Raw genomic sequence first — 19965 nt, forward strand, 5'->3', positions numbered from 1 at the left:
ACACATGACCGTTTCCCTGGTCTCTATTTCAGGTAGACAGCTGTTTGCTAAATGAGAATAAGTTACGTCATTTTTATTATTTATTTTTCTAATGTCAATAATACAAGGGGCAGGTTTTGGGTAACTTAGTAAAAAGCATTCAATAACATTAGATAAGAGACACTTATATTAGAACTATTAAACTTTGACATGGAATGGATCTCCAACATTAAATACATGTTGTGATTCCACATTGGGCCCTTTCATGAAAAGACCCCTCAAACCAAGAGTGCATGAATCCAACCTGATATCACGTTACACTTATGTGCACTTAAGCCTTCCACCATGAGATAATCACCCCCATTTAACAGACACGAGTTTAAAAAGAAGTCACTTTAATCTTCCACTACAACATCGATAAATACCGCCGGACCACGTGTCACGTGACACATGAAAAGAGCGCAGTGGGAACCGGACACCAGCGTGGGATCCGCTGCTCCACGGCGCCGCGTGGACAACACGCCGGTCTAGCGCCCCCCTAAGTCTCGAGCCATAACCCTCCATCCAATCCACGGGGACGGGACCGCGGCTCCGCCACTTGATTCCGCCTCTCCTGCGCCCGGCGATGCGGTGCTGAGCGAGGCGCGAGCGTCGTGAAGGACACGCGGACGCCCTCTACGGAAGGTAAGGACGTGAGCGCCGGCTCGACGGGGGACACCGGGCGGACGGAGTGTTTTGATCGGAGGAGCGCGGCGTTGTCGTTCTGACAGCTGGGACATCGGCGCTGTTTACAGCGGGGTGCGCGCGGGGTGGGATGGAGGCTCGCGCTGCCCTCCGCAATGCAGAACCGGGCGACGCGAGTCAGGAAACTGGCTTTTTTTTAAATTATTGTGCGTGCGTGCGTGTCTCATCGACAGACGAGGAGACGTGCTGTGTGTGCAGAATAGGTGACATGTCGGCGGGGTCGGGGTGGTGCTGCAACACGATCCGCTGCGTATCGCTGGCATGCACCCCCCACCCCCCCAATCCCCCCGAAATAAAAAAATAAATAAAATAAGTCGATGCACAGAGCGGATGTAAGGATGCATTTCGACTTTACAGCAACGCGTCTGGGTATTTAACTTGAGCAGACCTGCTCAGCTGCAGCCTGATGGCACCGCCTCACAGCCAGAAGATCTGCGGTGGAGCTCACCTGCACGCTACTGGTGCTCGTGCCATGATCGATATGGCCGGGGGCTCTGTCATCAGTACCGGCAGCATAAGCCGCACAGGCCTCAGTGTTTGTTTCCCATCGCATGGTGGTTCTGTCAGGACGTCAGGTGCAAGGAGACAAGGAGGCAAGGTGTCATGGGCGCGTCCTCGCTCACCAGGCGAAGGCTTCAGTGGGGAGAAACCCTTCACGCTACATGTTGCTGGAGTAATGTTTAAGTCCTTTACTGAGATTACTAAGGGGGGTCTGTTTTTTTACTAGTTATTCTTTTTTTTTCATAGCAGCTCGCTTATTGGTGTGAGTAGAAAAATGGGATGGTGGAAGCCTGAAAGAAACCATTCAACTATAAATCCCAGATGTGAGTCTTAAATATTACAATGGTTCTCTGCATCTATGGGGGTCATTCACATTAACAGCTGCACCCAAGTCAATATTTCCTCTTGTATCATCACAACATTTGCAGTTATGTTTTTCGCGGCGCTGTTAACTGATGGCTTGGTTTAGCACAGCTCCCTGCAGCAGACAGCAGAGCATGATTTAAGCAGCCACAAGTTTCCCCTGTGGTCTAATAACGCTTGTGATTAATGCCGCGATCGATCCCTGTAAATTCACAGGGAATTATGATGCCTCATGGACATCTTTGCTCTGCTGCTTGTGTGATGGACGGGCAGCTCTGTCTGAACCAGCACCTGGTCTCTTGTATTCACGTGCTTGTACCAAATAAATGATCGATTGTCTGTACAGCTAAAGATTCTTCGCCGTGTATTTTTCCCGATTGAATCAGATCCGTAAACGTGTCACACAATGTCAGAGGGACTCCGTGGGCGCCTGTCAGGTGGAGCACTTTATGAGTCCTGTAAGCTTGGCTGCTGCTAATGCATCCTGTGCTGTCCTGTGTACACCCTGAGGACAGCCCCCCCCCCCCCTCCCCTTCATGCTAGGTGAATGAATTTACTCGGTTCAGAAGTAGGCTGACCTACTCCACGAAAGGCATCATCTTACATTTTTCATCTTCCACGCTGCAATAAAGAGACATGTCTGAATGTAGCGTTTTGAATTTTGCAATGAGCTGTTCCCTGCCGGCACATTGGCTGTGAGTGGACTGCATGGCGGGGAGCTGTTTATGTAACGCAGTGCACCGCTGCATGTTGCTGTTCTGTGATGCATTTCAAGGCTCAGCCTCCATTAGTGTCAAACAACTCCAGCCGTCCACCTATCTGTCATAGTCCTCAACCGTAGACGGGCTAAAAGGTATATTTGTGTATATATACAACCGCAAAGACAATTACTTTTCAATTTATTTAATGCCATGATACAAGCCGCATTATCTTAGCGCTCAAAGCTAAACCTTGGATGTTCGCCATGCAAGAATGTTTTATTTGTTGATTGTTTGACATGATTAGATTTGTTTCCAGATGTCCTTCTGAGCCCCGGGTGACTAATTCGTGGGCAAAGTTTCAAAGCATTAGCTAAAGAGGGGAAAAGATCTGGCGTGCGATTTTTAGGGCGGACTTTAAACTGATTGGCATCGTTGGCTTTTGCCAGCGACAGGGAAATGGAAATCAGCGCCGGTCGGGCTGGAGACAATGCGTCCCGTGGGCTTGTTTCACTGGCAAGCTGAATGCACTAGGAGAGCTTACAGCAACACGAGACGGCCTATGCACGTGGACGTTTGTGTGCAGACACACAAGCCCTGATTGCTGCGACGGTTTTCACTGCCTGCACAAGCGCTTCTCTCTATCCTGCTGACAAAACATGTGATGCTCCCTCGCCTTAATACTTCCTTTAGATTGCTCAGCAATTCACGCACCGGCGATCAATCGCGATGGCCCACTAATGGTACGGCAGTGAGGCAGAGACATGACGTCTTCTATGTTTGCCTGGAGACAGAACTGTCCTCTGTTCATGCCTGCGGAGGAGAAAAGGCCCCTCAGTCCCCATCTGCCATCTCTGGCTGTCTGAATACAGTTTGCACGAGACCTGCCAGTGATGCTGCCAGTGTGGACCGCTCCCCGCTCCCTGCCCCTGCGTGCAGCCGCAGCATCACGGCGCCTCACGTTGCTTTGAATATATCAAACTTTTCTAGTTCGTTACCTTAAGTAAGTACGGTTTTGTTTCCTGGGCTGATGTTCTGTTTCTGGATGAACCCAGCGATCTAAAATAGTTGCTCGCAGCCCTTCAGGAGTCAAGTTGCTCATAAAGGCAGAGTACAAATGAGTAATTATTCAGCCACGCTGGATTAAAGTTGTTTTAGTGTGTGCGCGCATAACGGCCTGTATGCGGCTCATCTTCCAAGATTTGTATCTGCGATTAGAAACACGGCTCATAAATGGCATTTTGCTGCTTTGCCCACAAGCAGCAAAATGCTGGAGGTAAAAATAGGTATATTTGATTTCGACTGATGGCTTTTGTCTATTTATAGCATTAAAGCTCCTGGAGAATTTTTTTTATTTATTTACTGACAAAAGAAAAAAGTTTAGGATTAAATTACTTAAAGCTGTAACTTAAAGTGTCTTATATTACGGGACAATCTGTTCCCCTGCTTTTTATCTGTTGATAACGTACCGAGCTTCCTCTCTGGCTCCTACGGTTGGTCCATCTGCAAAAGTGATGTCTCATTACTGCATTTCCATTAAGATAATATGGGCTGAACAAACAGGGAATGACCTGGCATCTCCCCCTGTCACTCATGGGGGAAATAAATTGACATTGATCAATGTTGTCAGACTGTTATCTCCAAATGGGTACACGTTTAATGATGAGACATTTGTTATAAATAAAGGGTTCAACGCCTCAAAATCACATTTTGAAAATATCGAGAGTAAAAACATAAACATTTCTGATCGATTTAGGTTACTAGATCATTTTCGGCTTCTTCTAAGACCAATTAACTAGGTCATATATGACAAGTTTTCCCTTCTTTTGTCTGATTTGTCGCTATTTTTGGACTCCAGAATCGCAGTAAATCTTTTGGGAATAATGAACTCATTAAAAGAAAGATTACAAATGTGTGCCCTTTGCCTCCTTATTTATACACACGATGAGATTTTTGAGATTATCTCGAGATAACATTTGTCTTTCTACATTCCGATAACAGCAGAAAAACAACCGTTTGTTTTCTTATTAGCAGAGCAAACCGTATCCGTCTTCATCGACATGCATTCAGTTTCCGCCGTAGTATCTCGACTCGCGTGCTCATCAGCTAGTTAATTGTCGACTCGTACTAAAGAGCTTCGTATTTATTGGAGATAAGAAGCAGAAAGACAGTGTTGTGGAGTTTAATGCCATCTGTTTTTACAGATCGCAGTCACATACGTTGTTTACAGGGCCGGTGAGAAGCGACAACGCTGTGTGCTTTTTTTTTTTTAAATTTCATGCATCTGAAATCGTTGGCGTGTCTCATTTATTCCCTGGGATTTCAGCCGGAGTGTTTGTGTTTGTGTTTCCTCGTCTGTTCAGATATTTCTCTTCCTTTCATGGCGTCAAAAGACACGTTATCTTGATGGGATCATGATACCTTTGAGCAAGCTGCAGAAAGAAGAGCTGTCTTTTGTGTGGAATAGAGGGGACGTTTTGGACGATTAAAGGTTGGAACAGAAATAATCACCTTTGTTGCCGGTAAAACTACGCGCACAGCCATATCCCATCTGACAGTAATTTATTCCATAATCTTCCCACGAAAGCTGGTACTTAGCATCATTTCAAAGTTAACTTTACGTTTGTATCCATCGCCATTCACATTCTCAGTAATGGGCCGCATTGTTTTGGTTTTAATCCTATTTAATCTGTGTTCATCATGGGATTGTGAAAGCTTACTGTAGCTTCTACATCTTATAGTGCTGGGGATAAAGAAGAAGCCCGATGGTGCGGGGAACTGTCCAATTAGGCAAAGAACCGTCTTTCTCCTCGGGGCCGAGCCACTCTTGGGGCCTTTGAGCAAGCCGGTTGCCATGGCGCTGGGACCGAGTGTGGAAGACGTAACTTTATCTACATGCTAGTTCAGCATGCAAGGCTCCCACGAACAACCAGAACATTCCTCATCTTACTCCATCACCATTCAGATCTACTGTCACCTTAGTGATGGCTGCTGTTTACGACGTTACTGAGATACTCGACTGGAGTCATGACCCTCTGCATCAGCTGCCGGTTGAAAATGAATGAAAGGCCCACGGGGGGTCGAGACCCTTCTCACACTAATCAGAAACGTCCTTGGTGAGAAGCATGCTAGTTCTTTAGCTGACTGACCTTTAGCCTTTCTCTGGGAGGGACTGTACGTGTGAGAAGAAGTGCACGGATGGAAAGCTAATCGCGGAGAGAGCCCAAAGGCAAAGGCCTCCTGGCACGTGAAGCGAATACTGAGCCCTCGCCCTCATTATACAATTAGAGGCGTCCTGTTTTCCCTCTCTCTGGACAGCTGGACAGCTAAATTGTTTGTGGATCAATAGTTTAGCTTCCTACTGGCTCCACAGAGTGAGAGAAGTGCAGTTAAACCCAAGAAATCCCATTACCTTTGGCAGACGTTGGAAGCATAGCACTAGGGGCCTCAGCAAGAGCTATTGCTACGCCCATTATTCATTCTTTCCAGTTTGTTTACCTGCAGTGCTTGCAACCATGCTGATTTCATACCGGCGTTATACAATTTCCATTGATTTCCAGTTTCGTTGCAATACAGTTGCACCCATATATGTTCCATTTGGTGATATTTTCCGGAGAATAAGGCTATATGTGCGCTGTATTTTTAAATCCCACAGTGAACGCTGTCATCTGCAGGACGCTGAGAGTACCTCGGATCGATGGAACGTTCCAACTTTACGTTGTGCAAGCTGATTGTATATTAATGCTGCCGAGCTGCAGCCTGTCTGTATTGATTCAGCACTTATTTAAAAATGCCTGTTGTTTTTCAGTTCGTGGTTATGTAAAAGGCCGAGAGAGAAAAGGGATAGGAAGGAAGGGGGGGGGGGTTATAATGAGAAAACGGAGAAGAACAAAACATTTGGAGCTCTCCCTTCATTCCTTAGATCCGTGTAACCAGGAACAAAAGCTGTGGCTGGTGCGAGCTCTGGGCTGCGCGCCGCCGCTGTCCTCTCCTGGCTCCTGTGCTGCTGCCGGCGCTTGTGTTCCCCTGGTCAGTGTCCGAGCTCCGGGGCCCCGACATGAAGAGCCCATTGATGTGGGCGACATTAGCATTCGCTGTAGGCGAGCACGACAAACAGGTCTGTTTCGCGCGGACAAACCTGCTCTCTCTGCGTCCTCTCAAAGGGTCTCGGAATCGACCCTCTCAGCCAGCTAATGAGCGTGGATGAAAGAGGTCAAAGAGTGCTCTTGGACCTTCTCAGTCCAAGCTGTGTACCATTTGAATAAACGCCAGCTCTGCCAACGGACCCGTCAGGGCAACACTGTCACATCTGGCACACAAACTCACAAGGTGATGTAACCACCTGCATCATGTATCAAGCCAATAGCTTCCCCACGAAATAACCTTAAACATCCCTGAACAAAAGTTGTTCTTTCCGGTTGACATATTGTTACTCAGATCTGAACGCAGCATTTTGAGGGAATGTGGCTGACTTATGCTGGGAATCTGTGCACTAATTATGCTGCAGATCTGTTTCCTTGGCTCGGTTTGTTGCTGCAGGAGCTTTTGTTGCAATCTGTTATTTCATGCTAAAATTATCGCTCACGATTTTGCCAAGCAACATCTGACTGTTACCAGACGTACTGTACGTACGTTGTACTGGGCGGTGCCCAGTATGAGCGACGTGCCAAAGATCACAACATCAACTCGATGCCCGGCTGAGACAATCCGTCACATTCTTCTACGGAAAAAAATAAGCCATGCATGAATATTAATATGGCATTTGTTCAGAGTTCAGTTGGGCATGGAGGTGGACTGCTTCCATACTGTCTGTGTGGGCCTCGCGGCTAAATGTGTCAGTAGTATAGTGGCCAGTGTCACTGGTTGGATTATTCATGAGGAAGGTGTAATGACAGTGAGTGGAGGAAAGGGCACCTAGAGGTGAATCTGACTGGGAGAAAAAGCACTGAATCCACACACACACACATTTGCAGTGCTCTGACTCTTATCTGCAACACACAGCTCCACTCATGCTGCACACACAGGGCCGTGGTGTGTGGAGGACAGAAGGAGCGAAGGGCACAGCCTCAAAGCCAAGCAAGCACACACACATAGACTTCATCTGCACACTCACAAGCACACACACATAGACTCCATCTGCACACTCACAAGCACACACACATAGACTCCATCTGCACACTCACAAGCACACACACATAGACTCCATCTGCACACTCACAAGCACACACACATAGACTTCATCTGCACACTCACAAGCACACACACATAGACTCCATCTGCACACTCACAAGCACACACACATAGACTTCATCTGCACACTCACAAGCACACACACATAGACTCCATCTGCACACTCACAAGCACACACACATAGACTCCATCTGCACACTCACAAGCACACACACATAGACTTCATCTGCACACTCACAAGCACACACACATAGACTCCATCTGCATACTCACAAGCACACACACATAGACTCCATCTGCACACTCACAAGCACACACACATAGACTCCATCTGCACACTCACAAGCACACACACATAGACTCCATCTGCACACTCACAAGCACACACACATAGACTTCATCTGCACACTCACAAGCACACACACATAGACTCCATCTGCATACTCACAAGCACACACACATAGACTCCATCTGCACACTCACAAGCACACACACATAGACTCCATCTGCACACTCACAAGCACACACACATAGACTTCATCTGCACACTCACAAGCACACACACATAGACTCCATCTGCACACTCACAAGCACACACACGATTGCACAATAGCTTGAAAGAGGCGGGGTCGCACTTTTCTTAATTCCCCTGCAACAGAGGACAACAAGACAAAGTAAAATCGCCGCTGTTCGATATGAATGAAGACCGGTGTTTAGAGAGGCGTCTATGGACTTAATCTTGTTACATTAACCCATGACCAGATTATAATTTGACTCCAGTTCAATGAAATGAAAAGGTAGCAAAAATGATTTATATTCATACGTATTCATTAAACATGAAGCTAAATCCCTTTATTTTCAGCTAAAGGTTAAGGGTTTAAAGCTAAACAGAAAACTATGAATATTATCGTGAAAGAAAATGTTGGGAATGTGTGGGAAATTGTGAATACACGTTTTTATTATATGCATAGTTTGACATTCTAAGAAAATCATTCCCAGGTCTGTCTGTTAAATATAAAGCCGGTGCAAGGCCGACGCGTTAGCTTAGCATAAAGGCTCACGGTAGATGAATAAAGATAGCTTGGTCCAAATGTAAACGAAACATCCTCATCCAATAACGCTCACAAGTTATATTATCATATCATTATTATCATATACATATTGTCATATTACAATTTGAGTCTAGTTGTCGCCATGCGGTCGCCAGGCTTCCCTTTGTTTACCTTTGTACAAAGCCAGGTGAGATGTTTCCCTCTGCCTCCACTCCTTTACAGTCTCTGACCCAGAAAATGGCATCAATTGTCTTTTGATTATCAATAGAACAACGTACAACACAATATTAAAAGGTGAAATTAGAGTCATGAAAGTAGTACTTGGGAACCGCTGCTCAGTGCTGTCGCTTTACTTATTTACTGGCATGAATAAAACCCAACACAATTTAGGTTTCAGGGCCCTGTGAGTACTCTTTAAGCTGTCAAGCATAATATATGAAAAGTCTCTTAACCCAGTTTAGCGCTCTGGCTGCCACCGTAGAGAACACGAGCTTGATTGGGAATGGAAGCTGCGTGGGTTTTTATCTCAGCCGTTGGACTGTGTGCAAACAGCTTCATAACAGCAGCGAGGATTTCATGATGTATTGTGATCATCTTGTGATCTAAATCCCAGAAAGCTCCTACACATCTGCGCCTCCTTACCCCAGATAAGCAAGCGCCGAGTGGACTTTGAAGAGACAGCATATCAGCCTCATCGCGGCTGCAGAGTTATTGTCACCGTTGCTTGATCGTGGTCCGGCGACACGAGCCGAGGACTCTCTTTCAGTACCTGTGTTCTTCTCCGTTGTTCGAGCGGGCACCTGTTCAGCCTCATGAGCAATGATCACATGGCGTGACTTGGCCAAAAGGCACCGGATGACTCAGGTCTTTGGCCAGGCGGTGCTCATCGTCAGTCGGCACACACACCGAAACACAGCAGACCGGGTTTGCTGACATGGACACCGTGTCCCGAACAAGAACGAACATGACGGTGGAGGGTTTGGTCCTAAAAGTGTTTATCCACTTTGTTCACAAGATGTAAAATATCAGCAAATGTGTGCTTGGCCGTGTGTCACACTGAGGTTTCTAGCGCATGCAGACTATTTTAAATAGTATGTGCAGCTCTTCAAGGAGGGAATTACTTGAAGTGCAAATAGCAGGGGAATTTCATTTTACACTTAAATGCACCCATTGAGACACTGTGGAGCTTGCCATGGAAGTCGAGGAAGACCTCTTGATGGGTTAGCATGAATATGGATGGCACCGCTTAAAAGCACGGCCATTGGCTAATACAGTACGGCAGTCCACGCTTTCACAGAGCAGGCTTTGTCTTGTGAACACTTTCAACTCGGGGGGGGATGTTTCTGAGCCTCTTGTTGGAGCTGAAGGGCCTCTGCAGAAGGATCAGTAAGAGAAATGACTCATCTCGAGGAAATCCTGAAACGCTATGAATGCAACAGGAGCCTTATTTTGGGTTTGTTACGTTTACTCACTAGTTAAGCTCTTATTTATCAGTACGATCGTAGGACGTTTACGTTTCATTACCCAACTTGGAATTAAAACGTTTCATTTGGGATTTGTTCAGATTGAATTGGTTTAAAGAATGCGGAATGAAAACTTACCAAACTGCAGGGATAAAAAAACAAAAGGCATGTTAATATTTTTGCCTTTGACAGAAATCAGGAAATCAGAATCAGAAAAGCCCAAAATTGGTCCCACAGGCTTTACCAGACTTGGGTGATTGGGCCGGTGGATCATCAGTGGATGAATGTGTGTGAGTGGCAGAATGATGACATGTAGTGTTAAAGTGGTTTGAACACTAGAAAAGCGCTGAACAAGTCGAGACCAAGAATGTGAATAAAGCCGAGACAAATTGTTCTTACACAAACATACTGCAACGCACTGCTGATGGGGGAGGAAACCGACATACAGATGTATACGGTTCAGTTGTTTGCAAGCTGAGCAAAGCAACATTTGGGGACTTTAGTGTGATTACCATGAACAACCGAACAAAACATAGAAAACAAACGGCTAGATCGCCTCGCGCCACAAAAAGATGTTCCATTACGTCTGCGCAGACTCCACTGTGAGCAACTCAAAGGCCTGTTAAGTAAAGCAAGTGCAGGTTCTTTTGCTAGAACTGACGAGTACTTAACGTAGAAGTTAAAAATGGGTTAAGAATGTAAGTCGCTTTGGATAAAAGCGGCAGCTAAATGACGATGTAAGGTATAAATCGGCCTCCTTCTGAGCCAAAGGGTCCCACATCCACACTTCGTCGGGGCTCCGTCATTGCCACCAAACTGGACCCAGTGTTGGAAATGACCTTTTTCTACCACATTTGGAGCTTATTTTGGCCCCTCCAGACCATTCTTGTGTTTACACAGACGCACCGCAGGAGCAGCTTCCAGTCTGCTCAGCTCGGGCGCCAATTAAGTTCACTTTTCCGTTCCATTGTTTGTTAGAATCACGTTGTTTACTGGCCACAGTGTCTTGTCATCAGATTCACCAGCATTTTACTGGTTGGAGGAGATTTCAAACCATAAAAACTCACTCGGACACCAAATCCACACCTGGAAAGTATTAGACAAACGCATTATTCTGTCTCAATTATGCTTTTGGAAATATTTTTTTTTTTGCATTTAAAAAAAAAATCTTTTTCCTTAGTGGCTGGCAGCCTCAGACAGTGTTGTGTGGTCAGAGAGTAAACAGGTCCTTTTGTTGACAATAGGAAAAATACAAAAAAGCACACGTGTTTGTTGGAAGCAGCGGGGAAAACAAACCACCAAGTGCAGCAGTGGAGTCAAAGGAGGCTTCTTTCAATAACGATGCTCATCCCAGTGATACTGATGTATTCTGCACCGTACTGGCCAATCAATTCAGTGCGATTGATCGAGCATCGCCTCCTCAGATTTACCTGAGCTTTAATGCCGAACATTGATCGATCTCCTGATGGACTCCATTGCTCAGGCATCGCTCTGTGTACTCGGGCCCACAGGTGAATTGATTCATGAACATAAATAATCGGCTGATGTCTCGCCCACACCCACAAAGACGTCGTCGTATCTCTTGCAGTGAACGGCGTCTGGTTTGACCCCCCGTGACCTTACTGCTGGCTGTTTTGTGTGTCTGAGTGGCCTTTATATTGTCCCGTGCTTGGAGGGTACATTTTGTTCTGCACCCACCCGCCAACACACTTGCTCCCCCTTGAATTTCAGTTTCTCTGACAACATTGATGGAAAAACGTGGAAATCAGATCAGGAGGATCAGTTGGTTGTTGTCGTGACGGCGTGTTGAGCCTCTGCGGAGGAAGGAGACGATTACAGACACTCCTCACGCAGCAGCCCCCCCCCTGCAGTTCGTTCTAACCGCCTGTGGGCAGACCTGCATAATGAAGACGAAATAGCTGAGAGGTGAGATGTTGATTGTTTAATGTGGGATGTTCGCTGCCATGGACACTGTATCTGAACGAGAGGTTTAATGCTTTGATATGTAAGCAATAAGGTACCAAAGGCTGTATTTTATCGTCCAATAATACAACAGTTTGGGGGTGTTGTTAGGCCCGACGCGCAGCAAACCCTCCAACAGGTACATTATTGAAGATAAAGTACTGTATCAAGTGACTTATTGTTTTTATAATACGGTTACGGTCAGTGAAATTATAAATAGTAAGTAAATTGCTGCCTTTCAGCACAAAAGAGATAAACGTTGTGTATCGCATTTCAGTAGTCTAGAGAAAAATAGTCCCTGTACGTGCACGCAAACGGCATTGGTTCTCCCTGCAAGATTTCGCAGCAACTCATTCATTCACATCGCTGATGACGTCCACCGTAATTGTCGGGCTTCTAATGGTCGCGTTGCCCCAAACCGATCATCTGTGGTGTTTCCGTTTTCTAAAAGCTAAAATGTCACGCAAAATCTAACCTGTTACAATCAGAACGCCGGATTTCATCTACCCGTATTATAAACAGCAATAATGAACTGACAGGCTGATTTCCTCTCCAACAATAGAGGATGGAACTGAATTCCATCCTCTATTGTTAGAGGGGAAACAGTTTATTCTATATTGAGAATGTTTCCGCTTATTCTTGAATAAGCTCCAAATGTGGTAGAAAAATTTCCAACAACATTTCCAAGTGTTGATGTTGGACCCTTTGGCTCCCCGTGCTCAGAAGGAGGCAGGCTTTTACATTACATGTCATTTAGCTGACGCGTTTATCCAAAGCGACTTACATTTTCATTTTTCACCCATTTTTTATCCCCGTGCTTGTGGTGCATTGGGGATGATTTAAAGGGCTCGTAAATATGCCCACTGTAACTTGTGTTGGTCCACGTGCGTGCAGTCACACGGGCATCCACTCTGTTCAGAGACTAAATGGAAGCAGGATTTTCTTTCCCTCTCCTTCTCGTTTCCTGGAATGATGTGTCATTCATCCACATCTGAGGAATCGGGAAAAAGGGAGAAACAGTAAACAAATATCAGCAGAGCTCAATATCAGGTTCTTAAAGCTGCAAATGGAGCCTCGCTGCCCTTTGGCTGTGTTTCATCCATCCACAGTGGCATTGGGAGTCAAAAGCCGCAGTGGCTTCAGCAAATTAAATTATCACTCGGAAAGCTTCGGCACGTCAAATGCATGCATCCGTCTCCGTGCTCCTGCCTGCCTTCCCCCCCGTGCGTCTCCTACAGGCGGCAGAATGTGGATGAAGCTGCAGCCACAGGTTTCTCCTCAGGGACGGATGCTGCTGAGAGAAAGACAAACAAAACGGATCTGTGTGTTTGGCAGAACCAATCCAGACACATTGTTGCTGAGCAAACACACAGCGGCACACTGCAGAGTGGGACGTTAGGACACAGTGTCCTCATGACAGCTTGATTTTCTGTTTTCAGTTTCAAACTCTATATTGTTGCAGGGAAACAGGTTGTGTCTGGTGTATATATAGAGAATGTTTGCATGTGAGTGCTGTGCAGAGAGAGAGAGAGTGTCACATCTGAGATGCAGCGGGACACATGAACAGGAGACCCGGCCTCTGCGCTGTGACCCTGTCTGCTAATTAAGTGTCAGACCTATTTTTCCACTCCAGAGAAAAATGCTCATATCTTAGGGCTTACATTGCCAGAAGGCACAACTACTGTCAGCTGACAGGGGTGTCATTAGAGAAGCAACTCCACGGGCTTTCTAATGATATAGGTGTAACAACACAGCTCATTTTAAAGCTAATTAATTCATACTATTTTGCAGCATAATTACGTTAAGTACCTTTTGTGAACTCTTCGTAAGTAGAAAACAAGCAATAAGGATATTTCAACTTGGCCTGGCCTAATAATTCATGTTACATTATTATTCATTTTGATATTCACACAATTGTTTGGGAATACCGGCCCGGGTTATTATGCTATCAGCTGAATTACAGATAATACACAGTCATAAAGACAGTGTGGTAGAAGATTTCAGTCACAGCTGACTCCTGCTTATGCAATCTTAAGCTTGTTAAGATGTCGTATAGATCATGTTTTTAGCATCTAACATTTCCTTCCTTTTATCACGTTCAAGGTTGACAACGTGTTGTCCTGACATATTTCCTCTCGTCTCTCTGCGTCTAGCTGCCCACTAAATACATTCTATGTGTTTTGCTCAGCGAGCATGAAGATTGCCCTATTTAATGACGCCGTCCCGTGTTTCTCAGGACGCAAAGAGCACAACTCGCCAACCCTTCATCTCCTGCATCCACAGACGGTGCTGCTTTAGGTCAAAAACAGCGTTCATCCACAAGGCACATTGTTCTATACCGATGCTGCAGGGCACAACTGATTGTTTGTCTAGTCCTTAAAAGGGCTGCATGGTTTGTGTGAGACACGTTAGTCACTTGAATGCCAATGCTGACCTATATATGTGACAACCTGGGTCAAAGGGGGGGCAGGCTAGCCACAGCATAGGGCAGATATCTGGTCTAATGAGCCTTAATGTCGCCCCCAGTGACACAACATGAGGCAGAGTATGGAACACAGTCATGGCCAAGAAGAGACGGGATGTGATGAATTCATCGAGTCGGTCTTTCCTCTTTGCTGTGTGATGCAGATCGCTGCCTTCTGGATAAGAATGACACGTAGGAGAACGTGCACACGTTTGCTGAACACTCCCTCAGTCCCCTTTTTCTTACTCATGTTTCACTTAAATATTTTCACTTACACTTCCAGATTGGATACTTCCCAATTCTTACCCCAATAATCCATATTGTTAGTTGGCTTTGAATGCTTTTTATGTTGGACAAAAGGAGATTGACGTGAAGAAGGACGGAGGGAATTCAGTGTGACAATAAGCCTTATTATCTATGCTTTGATGACTTCTCTGGGGGAGAAATCAATACAGCTCGACAGACTACAGGCGCACAGGGCCCACGACAGGACGCGGAGGAGGAGGAGGGGGGGGGGGGGGGGGACTGGAACGTGAGAAAGACTGGAAGACGGACAGGCAAGAGGGTGGAAATACTGGCAATAGAGGTTTGAGCGGAGGCGCAAGTGAAAACGGGAGGAAGAGTTGATGAAAAGGGGATGAAGGTGAAGATTGCAGCCGGGCGGGGGCTCACAGTTGTTGTTGTTGTTGTTGTTGTTGCAGCTCAACCGCCTCGCTGTGGCTGATTTGATTTTCCTGTACACAGAATGAAGCTCAGCTTCTTGCATTTGTCTTGTTGTTGTTCTCCTCTCCTCGCAGCTTCCCTCACAAACTCCATCCGTCTCACATCTCCATGATACGGAATACCCCCCCCCCCCCCCCCCGCCCCCGCCCGCCCCCCCTGACTGCCACGCTTTCTGGCCATACCCCGTTATCCTTCTCCCTCACAGGCCCATATGCCGCCCCACCCCCCTCCCCTCTCCCACTCGCTCTCGCATCACTGTCGTGCCCCCCCCCTCCCCTCCTCCTGTGCTGTGAGGTCACAGATGAGAAGGTCTATGATTTGACAGCTAAATGTTTATGTGAGTGTGCGCGTGTGTGTGTGTGTGTAATGGTGGGGGCTCCTGTGCCCTCGAGTAACTGTGGGGGGGGGGCAGGGTGCAACAACAGCGGTTGCTAACCAGCACTAGCAGACTAGCAGCTTTATCCTGAGGCACGCTGTAGCAGTGAGATATACAGCTGGTTCCACATGCTGCCAACTCAACGCTCGCAGGGCTGCAGCTACAGGGCTGTCGGCTGTCGGGGTGTCGGGGTGTCGGCTGTCGGGGTGTCGGGGTGTCGGGGTGTGTCTCTCTGCATGCACCCCAGGGCTGTGTGCGCCGAAACTATAAGTAGGTGGCAGAGTGGGCTCCATGTTTGGTCTGTATGTGTGGAAGAGCCAGAGCAAAGTTTGCCAGCTACTCCTGGGTTATTGTAAACTGTGTGTGTGTGTGTGTGTGTGTGTGTGTGTGTGTGTGTGTGTGTGTGTGTGTGTGTGTGTGTGTGTGTGTGTGTGTGTGTGTGTGTGTGTGTGTTCTCCAACACAGTTCATCGTCTGCAGAGGGAATATCTTGTTATCTGCTCTCAGAATGACAATGCAGGGCTGCACACCCAAAGGATGAATGCATGTATGTGTGTGTGGTCACTGAACATGCGTCTGTTAGTTTGCATGTGATGTTGTGTGTGTCTGTAAGCGCCTCATGCAAGTGACACTAGTAATGTAGACATTTCTTCTCTACTTGAGGCATTACAGCACACGTTTAGCCCCCATAGCAGCAGTTCATCAAATATCAATGCCTTATTTTGCATCTTTTTTGTGCATTACTACTGTATCAAGGGTCATGTGGACAGTATTAGATGTATTCACATCAAGCCATTACTCTAAGGTATTTATTTATGCCCAGTGCGGCTACTTATGGCAAAAGACAGTCTAGCCGTATCATAATGTATGCGGTGATCATGTAATGTTCATTGATCAGAGTTTGTAGGCTCTGAGTATTGGAAAGTGGTGGAAATGTATGACCATTTAGTGACGCCTTTGTGTGTGCATCATTTTATGTCACTGGGCTCGTGCCATCAGAATGCTTCCCCCTTCCTCTTAGAATTCAGCCACTTTGGCTTTGAGATGTTGTGATGGCCAAATTAAGTGAATATTGAATAAATTACTTTGGGGAAAAAAGTAAAGTGAATGAAAACCCAAAGTGAAATAACCTTGTCTTGAATTGGGTTTGCCCATTAAATACCTACATTACTTTCCACATGAACATTGAATATCAACAGTTCTGTTTCGTTCTTCTTCTGTGGAGGAACCACTGCTTTAAAGTGGGCGGGGCTCAGTTGGAAACGGACTACGGTGCACCGGAAAGGATCTGAATCCAAATATCACAAAAGTTGAGAACACACACACACACACACGCACACACACACGCAAACACAGAATGACAAGGGAAAACATTAGCATGTTGCATAACCAGCCAAATCCGAGGCTTCAGAAGTTATTTTTATTTTGTTTCCCTTATCAAATAATCAAAGTCATCCGATTGTGCTCCTCTCGATACAGCAAACCCCAGCTGACAAACAAGAACAGCACAGAACGACGTTCATTCACCCAAACCTCTCTGCACTACTCATATTGACGCGTACACAAAAGCTCTTTTGGGCAGGTTGGGCCCAAAACGGGGCTCTTCTCCCAAGTCACAAGTTGGCCAGCGTTTGGCGCTCCTATTCTCTTTGAATGACCCACCGGGCAGCAATGAAGGGCTTAGACAAAGAAAGGATCCGATCCGTGTGCTTTGGCTTAAGCTGAAGCCGTGGAGGGAAATTAGTTGTGTACGTCCCTTTTATTAATCATCTTCAAAGCAGCAGTACAGCCTTATTACCGTTTGGTATGTCAATCCATGAATGTGTGGCAGGACTGACCTGTTTTTAACCTGGGGGTCACGGTTCGATACATAAATAGATAAATATTTCAATCTAGTCCGTGTTAACACCAGATGGTTAAACCGTATTTGCGGTGGAGCAAATGGAGCAAAATGTGGGTAGATTTGAATGATGTCACTGCTCACTTAGCATTTAGATACTTTAGATGATTGTTGAGTGGTGGATGGTTTTTCATTCAATTCATCCCAGTTTAATTTATTGAAGTTGTCGATGTGCATGACGAGTTTTCCATTGAGCGCGAGATTTGAATTTCACTGTTTATGCTTTCTCTGCACCTTTAGACAACGTGCTGTTTGCCTTTAAACATTTTTTCTGCAGCCCTGCCGTAGAGCATACAGTAGAAGTATTTTGATCCAGAAATGTGCTTTTGATGGGATTGTATGCACGTATAAAATGGTATGTGACTGCATTTGTTGTGGCAGATGAACAAGTTGTTCTTGGCGGGCCAACTTATTTCCACAGATGATCTTAACAACCAGGGTATTGGGATTCAACATAACAAGTTATTTTTAAGACTATAGAGTCGTATACCAAATAGATTTTCCTCCACACGTCAGGTCAGAGTGGCATCGTGACTCTGAATGCACCGCAACTCTGTAACAAAGACGGACGGGAGGAGACGATCCTCTTTTATTCCCGTCCGTGGGATTGTGCTGAGTCAGAAGTCTCATCCGGAGGAAAAAAAAAAAAAAAGCTGGAGCAAAATTAGGCAGCCAGACGCCGGCGTTCTGCTCTGCCGGCGCTCTCTGCCCCGCTCCACATGCTGCGTGCTTCTGACATATTTTTATCTGCTTTGATTTACCGGGGAGCTCATCGCTTATGAAACGTAGCCGAGGAGCTGCTAATAAGAAGAAATTATACTTCACGCTTCTTTGCACAACTCTCCTGACTTCTGAGTGGAGACAGGCCCGGCTGCTCTTAATGGAAGCCATTAGGTGGGATTTGGTCTCAAGCACCCTCTGCAGCGCTCCTCTTGACCCTAACCATTAGCTTCCATGACTTGAAGGTTAAGTGCAACCATTTCTAGATTCCAGATTTCATTAGGAAGGTTTTTAGTACAAAACGGCAATGACTTTTATCTGCTTTTACCACCAAAACACGCTGCTCTCGCCATTTGCCCTCCGTAATCCCTTTTATTTTCTGTAATCACTTTGGTTGAGTGACCCACAATGTGAATGTTACTTACAGCCTTAGACATTACCGGTAGATCTTCTTTTACTGTATTTTATAATTCTCCGGTGCTGTGTGGGTCATTCCCAATCCCTCCATGACATAACTCAGGGCCGTAGGAGTGCGTCTCATCCATTAGGATCCATTCATCTTCTCCCTTTAGAGCTTCAGCTGGACATAAATCACACGCATAAATCAGTTGGTAAAAGGGTATCTGGACCTCTGCATAATTAAGCGGCAAGGAATCCAATAATTTAAATCAATTCATTGCTCGTTTCTTGTCCCAGCACAAAGCCTTTAGCAATTCATCTTGTCGCCAAATCCGCTGGGCTAAAAGTGTCGCAGCATGTGTTACTGCCAAACTAAAGCTTTTTAAAAGTCAGACGATTTTGTTTTGTGGGCCAAATCTCCTAAATCTGCTCCGGTGCCCCTTATACCAAATCCCTCGACCACTTGCTCGAGACTTGCTTGAGTTAACACAATCCAGAAAGAGGCTGTTCCTGTGTCTGGTGGTCTCGGTGTACAGGACTCTGTAGGGTCTGAGGGGTCTGCAGTGGTCTTTTCCTGACCCCGGAGGTCTGCAGGTCCAGGATGGACTCTCGTGTGAGGTTCAGCGTCCCGCTTAAGTGCTCTTTAAAGTGTGCTCTTTAAAGTTTAAAGTGTTGGATTTAGGGAGGCTCATTCATTAATGTAACACTTATTGTTGCCTTTCTTTCTTAAGATGAATAGAATAAGAGAAGGCAAATACAAAAGACTGAGGGAAATTAACTCAACGTGCTTCGGACCGGGAGAAGAACATCAACTTTCGACTCACTAGTCCACCAACATGAGCCTAATGGTCTCTTCATTTTTGGGCTAAGCATGCATTTTCTTGTCATTTTCAGTTGCTCACATCTTTTCCAGAAGGATAGTTTTCTCTACAACGGGAGACACATGTGGCCCACTGACAAGCTAATAACGAGAGTGATGGTGGATGGGGTGAATGTGAGGGTGCTGTCGGAAAAGGGGTGTTCCCTTCGAAATTGTGTCGTGTGTGAATGTATTTTTGATTTTTTTTCGCTTGTGCGTGAGGGATTAAAAGATTAAACCCCAGTGTGTCCATGGGGAAGAGAGAAGACCCCTCGTGGAGCACACTCCCTGGAGGGGGGGCTTCTTCCCCGGTGTCCCATTTGCATGTCTCCCTGTCCCGCTCGGAGGAATTAGCCTTCGTCCCTCCCTCTTCTTTGCACCTCGGAGAGCGTTTCCAACCAGCAGCGCTGCTCGTTGCTGACGCGGACAATGGAGCGGAGTATTTAGGACACTTGGCAGGCTGCGTCGGAGGCGATGGGGGCCACATGCTGCTAAGTAGCTCATCTCGTCACATAGCCGCTGGCGTGATGGGGCCAAGGTAAGCGCTGCGCAGTCGCTGCACACACTCTCCAG

The 19965-nt window shown here is 46.2% G+C and overlaps 1 protein-coding gene across 2 annotated transcripts in view; it reads left to right on the plus strand.

The window, feature by feature from the left end:
• Positions 1-424: 424 nt before the first annotated feature.
• cntn1a (contactin 1a) overlaps positions 425-19965 on the plus strand; it is a 48866-nt gene continuing 29325 nt past the window's right edge. The window contains exon 1 of one of the 2 annotated variants that reach the window (XM_040162792.2): positions 425-663. The gene's annotated coding sequence lies outside the window, so the exon portion shown is untranslated. Of the gene's footprint in view, positions 664-19741; positions 19931-19965 lie in introns of those variants that run through there. The other variant, XM_040162793.2, reaches the window with a different exon arrangement.

The sequence above is a fragment of the Gasterosteus aculeatus genome, chromosome X, assembly GCF_964276395.1.
Source record: "Gasterosteus aculeatus chromosome X, fGasAcu3.hap1.1, whole genome shotgun sequence".
Taxonomy (NCBI): Eukaryota; Metazoa; Chordata; class Actinopteri; order Perciformes; family Gasterosteidae; genus Gasterosteus; species Gasterosteus aculeatus.